General features: G+C 38.2%; 1 pseudogene; it reads right to left on the bottom strand.

The window, feature by feature from the left end:
• Positions 1-8,233: 8,233 nt before the first annotated feature.
• Positions 8,234-8,542, bottom strand: part of LOC113025603 (lysosome membrane protein 2-like) — a 29,964-nt pseudogene continuing 29,655 nt past the window's right edge.

Below are 8,542 nucleotides of genomic sequence, written 5' to 3'. Positions count from 1 at the left end.
TGTTGGGGGCATTTGTTTTGCTGGGCTGCGGTGCTCTGGCTTTGAATAACGTCAGGCTCAGCGTGCATATCCATCCATAACAGGCATCTGTTTTAAACTCCTTGAAATTGAAGGTAGTTGTCCTCTCCCAGATAGCAGAAATCACAGTATGTGAAATTGCGTTTCTATACGTTGCTGATCATTACACAGATTCTGCCTTCTTCTACATTACCGTATGCTGTACACCGCCGTAGAAGGCCTTTGGAGAGCGTATTCATTCACTCCCAGTCGGCTGAAATCCTATCTGTGAAAAAACCTGCCAGGTGTTTTTTTATAAGATGACCTGAAACTCCTGAAGAACACAGTTTTCATGTGAGGTCAAATGAAGTTTTCACAAATGCAAGCAATCCTTGCTGTCGTATACTTTGATTTTTCAGACAACATATGCTGTGCAAAATCTTTTTGGGTTTCTTTCTGCTTTTCAGATGCAGCGTTAGGAATGCAAGACACAGAAGAGCGCTTGAGGTTCTTGGCTTTAGGAATCTGTGATCTGCTAATGGAATGAGTCGGATATACGCATCACGGATTTCCGTGCTCGTTCACTTGTTTTATACTAATCTCAAGGCAATAATCCAGCTAAATCAGGAGATTATCACATGACGCATTAACGACTCCAGTCTCTGCAGTAATCCTGTCATGGGGTTATTGGAGTGGAGCAAATAGACACTGGACTCACCTATAGTGACTGACTCAAATGGAGAACTGAACTGTACGTTTTACTAGATAACGCTATTAGTGAGTGTGGCAGTGGGGTGCTGGCCGCTATTGGAGTCATGTGAATTCCTATTGCGCAGTGCATTTCTCAAGCATGACACACTGTGTATTGGGTGAAACGTATACTTCCTCTTGTAAGCATTAGTTTTAGGCTTTTCTAAGCACCTTACTATTATAGGTTATTAGGATCTCTGTGTGCCTGACCACAATTACAATGTTTCCAAATTGAATTAAACCAAGCTTTGAAATACCAAACTGCTCTTTATTGCAGTCTGTTTACAGATGATACAGCCCCTTATGAATTGTAAAGGTTCAAAGTTAGTCCTGAGAGCTGTCCTTGTACTTATAGCTATTGATAAAGGTGGTCATTTTTCATCACTCCCTGCGTTTTTTGTGATTTGAATCATGTGCATTATTTAAGGTCAATCTCAGTTAACTCTCGTCTTGATAATCTAATGGTTTGCTATAGACATATATATAAATGTTGTTGTTGGTTTTTTTGCCGTAATCTGTGAATTCAATCGGTTGTAATTACCCCTGTAAGCCTGTTTTGGTCGTAACTTGCTTCCTTCCCAGATCGCCATTCCAACGAGGTTGTCTGTTATGGAAAAAATCAGACCTCCAGGCAATACTGATATTGCTTTGATCCCTGCTTACTTTCATTAATTGGGCTATACACATGCTCTTCAGGTTTTCTCATGTCCAGCCTCTCCTCAACGCTTTAGTGCTAACTCGTTTAACAGAGAGATAAGATCGACGTTTGACTTCTCTTCTCATTCGCCTTTCGATACAAGAAGTAGTGTTTTAGTGTCTGTGTTTCTGTCATGAGACCCAAAATAACCAAAAAATGAATATGACATGGTTTCAAAACTGTGTATATATAAATACCAAAAATATGTAATAACCTAAAAATTTTTCGTCACAGAGAGTGACTTGTTAGTGGGTGAAATGCTTATTTCACCCACTAACACTAACACATCTTGTTTCCTGTAGATCATCCCATGATCTTTTAGCAAGGAAGGTTAGAGCCTTCCTATGCCCATGTATATATCAAGTAATATGGTTGGTGGTGTGTGACATGCTGATGCGATTCCATTGATATTTTCATGGTTTGTTGTCTGAGTCATAATACTCCTATTACTCCATAATAATTTAGTATGTGGGGCAATAGCTTTTCTTTTTGCTTCTGATGTGGGCCACAGCCACCACTCATTAAGACACAACTTTTTAACGCACATTAATCTGACTTGCTAAAGCTTTTTTGCAGCTAGTTTTTCCTCACGGTGTGACCACTCAACACACTTGCTTATTTCTTTCCCACTTTTTGGTGTTTGAAGTTTGTTGTCCACCGTCAGCATTTGCGAGAACTAGAGTACATTTCACTTTAACTCATTAACTATCAGTCCAGATAATTGACGCCTTTTTATGCAGTGTCTGCATTGTTAACTCTGCCTTTGCAACAGTGCTCCCCAGTTCATACTATAAATGGCCAGTAGACTTTAGCCCCAAAAATGTTATCCTCAAAGTACAGGACAGAGTAGAATGTGTTCGAAGCACCCGTAAAATTATCATTAAATTATATATAATCGAACTTTTTTCTCAAGGCAAACAGCATCTTCTCTGGGGACCCTCGGATTAATGGATTTTGGAGTATGAAGTCAGATTGTTTGTTTTAGTTGCTTCATAGGTGAGAGACTACTGGAGGAAACACAGGTGATTACTGTATATCTTCTCTGTTTCTCTGTGAGATTTGAAAACTTCCATCAACTGTAAATCAGAGTGTAAATACAGTTTCAATGAGAACATCCACATTTGGTTTATTAATGATAAAACCCCTGAAAAAGATGCTGTGGCCCATTCTGATGAATAATTGGAAGGAGGCTTCCACTTCAGCTGAATGACTTCACCTGGGAACACATGCTGAGACCTTTAAAACTGGAAAATGGAACTATACAAATCTTCCTCCCTGAGTGTAAAGTTCAAATACATCATATAGAGGATGTAGATTAAAAATAAAGCCTTTGAAGTTTGCTCTTTTGAGGAAATCGGAAATACTTCCACTGATCTAACTACCACTTTATATGTGATGCATTTTTATTGTGCCAGAGGACAGCTTCCTGTAATCAAGTTAATATTTAGGAAGTGCAGTCAGCCTTCTCAGTAATTACATGTCTTAATGTATATCCCCTGCCTTTTTAGGCTCTTCTGGGCGAATCATTCTTGAGGTTTTTTTTTGTGTGGGTGGGGCGGTTAAGCTGAAGTCTTTAGGCTGTGTTTTAATTGTGTGGTTTATTGATTCATAAAAGCAGTTTCTTGAATTTGTAATAACCTAGAATTAAATGCAGACATCTTAGTAAGTGTAATTTAGTATGGTGTAACGGTAAATGTTAAAAGTTTGTTGCTGTGCAATTGGTTCTTTTACTGGATCTCCCACATTATGAAATGTAAGAAATAGTTTTTTTTTACTGAAAATTGTTGCCTTGGCAGTTTAACAATAAAGTTGCATTTAGCTCATCTATAGGTAAGCTGAAATTTGCTTTTTGCCCTTGGTGACACTATTTTCATATTATCCACTTCATGCCATTGTTATAAATAGTTTGTTCGTTGTGATTTCTTGGTCGTACCATTCGAATAGTGTTTTTGAGAGAAGGGCTCAGAGTACAGGCTTGCTTGCTCCTCCATATCAAAAGGAGCAAGTTGAGGTGGATCTGTCCTAGGATGCTTTCTGGGCACCTCCTGGGTGGGTGTTCTGCGCATGTCCACACAGGAGGAGGCTTTTTGGTGGTAGATCCAGGACCAGCTGGAGAGATTATATTTTTTGGCTAGCCTGTGACACCTCGTGTTCCCCTGAATAAGTAGAAGGCGTGGCTGTGAAGAGGGAATGTCTGGATTTTCTCTGCTGAGGGATGCTGGAAATTGCACATCTGTGCTTTCACAAAGAATTCAAAACTGATTTGTTCCTGCCGCACAGACAATTTTCCACTTAGGCCCTCACTGGCATTTTAATGGGCTTTGACCAAAGAAGGTGACCGATTGGTCGCTGGATTCTAATTGACTGGTGGCTTCTTCTTGCATGTCTTTTAATGTGAAAACTCATTATCACAGACTCTTGCAGACGCTTTCCATCGCTCTGGTTTTCTCTCTCACATGAAGTACAATCTGCAAGTCCTTACTTATCTGTTTTGTGGGCTGAGACACTTTTGCTTCGCCTTGAAAGGCATAAACATGCTTTGCCATTATCCCTTATTCGTCTGCAACTTTGTAAATCCACAGGGTGTGTTGTCATTCGGAATAGCGCTTGAGAATGCAAATAACAAGGCCTGGACAGGTCCAAATGCAAACACAGTCTAATATACATACAACTTCACAGTGAGAACCCTTTGAGAATACAAATCCAGAGCCCTTTTCATGTGTTGGCCTAATTTTTATAGGAATAGGCATTAGGAAATATATCCATTGTCTTATATTGGGCCTCACTGTGGTTTTTCATTGTAAGGCTACAACGTGATGAATAGTCTTAGAACCAGCTATGTTTAAACATCAAGCATGTTACCATATACAGGACGCCATCAAGCAGAACTCAGCTGTAATAGCATGCTCCCTTCTTATGCTGTATACGAAACATTGAAGACTAACAGGATCTATGATTTACAGTTTAACAAACAACAGGAAGACAATGTCAAAGTTTATTAGACAGTAGTTTACATAAAACATGTCAATGTTTGAAGAAACTTAACGGTTTATTAGTCACATTGGCATTTAGGAAGTGTGAAAAAATTACTTTTGGCTTGAGACTTTCCTTTACTTTTCTCTTCTGGGAAAGAACCCGTTGAAAACCTCCCAGAAATTGTATGAAAAAAGCCGCATGTTTCCTATATGTATACAGCGAGAGGCTGGAGAAATGTAGAAACTATCCTCCCACTCAAACAGCAAAATTTCTGTGTTAGTCTTCATTTAATTAGCTGTTACCATCTGATGCAAGAAGCGATTCTTTCTCTCTGAACAGCTCCGCAGCTGGACGTGTTGGGTATAATGCAATCATAGCTCGCTAATCATGAAGCTATACAGAATGCTGTCCATTGTGTTGGCTCAGCCTCCTAGTAGAAACCCTGCGAGAAGTTATTTTACTTTTACGAAAGGAATTCCAAACTTTTTGAAAAAGATTTATTACTTTTAAGGGTTTAAAAAAGATCACATATCAATTAAGGAATGAGAATTCTTTACTAGTTTGAATGAAATATTATATGATTTTAATAAATGAACGTATTAATTAATACATTTTTATATCAAATTAATTGCAATATCACTTTCATTTACATTTTTTCAAATCACCGACCAGTGGTTGGGCCAAGTTACTTTGAAAAAGTAATTATTTCTGGCTTTTCTGGGGACCGAGTTATATCATCACTATCTGGGCACAGCTCACTGTACAAAAGCCAAAAACTAGATCCAGTAATTTAAACAAAGAATGTCAGCGATGTACTTATTGTGATAATATTTTATTGCCAACTATCTCCCCGTCGCTTGGCGCAGAATCGGACTTCTTCACAAAAAAAGAAAGGAAATAAAAAGAGACAAACACCAGTCAACAAGACCTGTACTGAAACTACTTTTTATTTTTTGTATACAGAATAAAAACATTCAACATTTTCAAAACAAGTATGTGTTTTATGGCAGTAACAATACTTTCAGGAAACATCTACAATCAAAGTATGGCACTGCATAGCTCAGCGAACAGTCCACGCATTGCTTTATGTGTTTTGGTTTTATCGACACAGCAAAATAATTTATTCTCTTTAGCCACAACTGTGTTTTTATACTGTTTATTGTGTATTTTTCAAAGGGATTCAGATGAATCCTGTCTTTCATCTCCTTGTGAGTTTGTAACTCTTATATAAAACACTGTGCACAAAGTTTCTAAAATGCAATCATTTTTTCCTTATTATAGTGTACGTGTTAAACACTTTACTAAAATCAAATGAATCCACTAATATCTGATATAGTCATTACGATTATCACAGTGCATATAAGCCTTTAATTAAAATGTTACATGAGCAGTAATAAAAGCCGGAATTCTGCAGCATTTTCCAGATCACATTATGACGGCACATTTTCATCACCAGCATCGAGTGAGAAAACTGTGACCCTGCACAACAACCTGCTAGTCAGGCAGAGAGTTTTCAAAGTGCAGTTTGACCCTACTGTTTGATATTAGAAATATCAAAAGGTTTTGTTATTTATTTAATTATTTTTTGGTAGCTGAAAGAAGAAGAAGGAAAAAAAGTCACGAGTAGATTTGTTGATATGGCACAGTGTTATGTTCACGCAACAAAAATCTTTAAAAGGAACAAGAAATCCAGTAACTTTAAAGACACTACTACAGCATCTAAAAGACATTTAAGTATATCACTTAGTCATAAACAGTTACACAGGGCAAAATACTGTCAACACATAAATTCTGTACTGTCTGAATCATGGTGTTACGACCCGGCTCAAAAGCCGCAACATAAAAAAGGAGACGAATACCAGAGTGTATGTAAAAAGAGGTTTATCTTAAAATGGACTATCAGGTTGGCTAAAATTGCTGGTGCCACCAAGGCAAAGACTAGTGAGCTCCCTGGGAAGCTTGCCTCAGGTATGCTTTTATCCACACCTGATTAGGTGTGGCCAATTAGCACCAGCTGAACACACTGAGCAGATTCGAGGCTGCAGAGGGACGTAACAATGGTTTCAACCAAAGAAATCTGCCGTGGTTAAGGCTTTAGAGCTTTATAAATATTTATAAAGTTCTTACATGAAATGTCTTTAATTCAAACATTTCTACAATGACACATTTAAAAAACAACAACACAAAAAACCATAAAGCAAGGTTGGTCTTACTTTACAAATTAAAATTTCCAAAATATACAGTGTTTTGTCCGATACTCATCCCCATCACACGCTGAGAGGAATGTAAGCAGTTCGTCACTTCTTACACTGTATGTATTTACAAACAAATGCCATACTCTGAAGATTCTCAGGTATGCTGGTTTTGTTAGATATCCCTCTATGCGCCATGGATGAGCAGAAAATATTATGTGACATTTTTTTGTAACATGAAATGCAAATGAGACATAGTAACACTGATTTATCATCCGGTATATTGTGCTTTCTCCTGCTTTAATAACTGCTTTACAGCTTCTAAGATGAGACCCCCTGAGAGTGAAATATAACACCCCAAAAAATCATTAGTTTAAGGATTTCATCACATTGCTCCCCAAATGACTTCGGTGCGCTTGTACAAGTAATCATTCCAAAAATCTGAAGTCTAAAGCAAGACAAATGAGTTTAGCCATAATGAAAGGAAGTTAACTATGTATGGAGGACCAAGACTGCCAAATTAAGAAAAAAAAATATCATAATTATGATTTAAATGCACTGTTGTGCCAAACATATTTGCTTTTCCAAATGAACCTCTATAAACTGTGTGTGAAGCTGGATTTAAAAAATATGTGTTTTATAACATGCTTAGTGCTATATTGCGCCAGTACAGAATATGACATTACTGGACTGGTTGCTGCTAATAGACTTACATTAGCTTATGTTAGCTAACTAGTGACACTCAGTAACTCAGCGGACAACAAGGACACTTAAAACAGTCTAATAAAGACAGTCTGGGAAAAGCAGTCTCTTTGGCTGCAACAATGAATGTTTCGTTAAAAAACAAAAACAACCAGAATATAATGTCCACTTTCACTCTCCATTCCTTAAGCAGTGAGTGGTTCTTTGTTGTTTGGCTAGTTGGGACCAAAACAGGAAATCTACATGTAACCCCAACCCACTCAAAAAACACAAAAATGCCAACAGAGAGATGAAATTAAATCTGATTGTAGATAAACAGAATAATTAGACAAATGTAAATAATATGGGAGGTCGGCAGGGGGTCGCTGACCAGTTTCTGGCCCGAGTGTGACTGAGGTGTCAATCACAACAACTCTACTATGGAGCCATAGTACAAAGGTAAATAATACAAAGCAAACACAATCATTTACAAATGCATTGTAAATAATGTAATAAATTCCATTAACCTTAATTTACTCATTTTTTTCCATGTCTTCTTAATTTTGGCAGTTTTGATCCTCCGTCATTTAAAGGGTGTTGATTGTTTTAGAACAGGGGTCCCCAATCCCAGTCCACGAGGGCCGGTGTCCCTGCAGGTTTTAGATCTCACCCAGGGTCAACACACCTGAATCACATGATTAGTTCATTACCAGGCCTCTGGAGAACTTCAGGACATGTTGAGAAGGTAATTTATCCATTTAAATCAGCTGTGCTCAATCAAGGACACATCTAAAAGCAGGGACACCGGCCCTCGCGGACTGGGATTGGGGACCCCTGTTTTAGAACCACCACAGAGCACATCGTCATCTCTGCTTACTGGATGACTGTTTACAACTATTTTACATAATTAGCAGCAGCTAGAAGAAGCCACTGTTTGTGTTCTAAACACTGTTTGTCTGGGAATAGAGTTTAGCGCTCTCTAAGGAAACCTAAGAGCATATAATACAAGACATCTGAGACTAAAAACATATCCTCTTCACCTGAGCCCTCTATGACAGACCCCTTGCACATCCTCAAGCTTCCACGTTAGCCTTAGGTGTCAGACCAATGTAGGTTCCATTCTGGGGATCCTCCTTCTCTTTATCATTAACTGGAGAGTAAGCGGTGTCGTCTTCAGCGGACGACTGTAGAGGGACATTAAGGACATAAAGCAGCATTACAAACTAATCAGGTCTTATTACAATTTGTA

Source organism: Astatotilapia calliptera, chromosome 7 (genome assembly GCF_900246225.1).
Source record: "Astatotilapia calliptera chromosome 7, fAstCal1.2, whole genome shotgun sequence".
Taxonomy (NCBI): Eukaryota; Metazoa; Chordata; class Actinopteri; order Cichliformes; family Cichlidae; genus Astatotilapia; species Astatotilapia calliptera.
The sequence above is the reverse complement of the archived record's forward strand: the minus strand, read 5'-3'. Positions and strand labels throughout refer to the sequence as shown.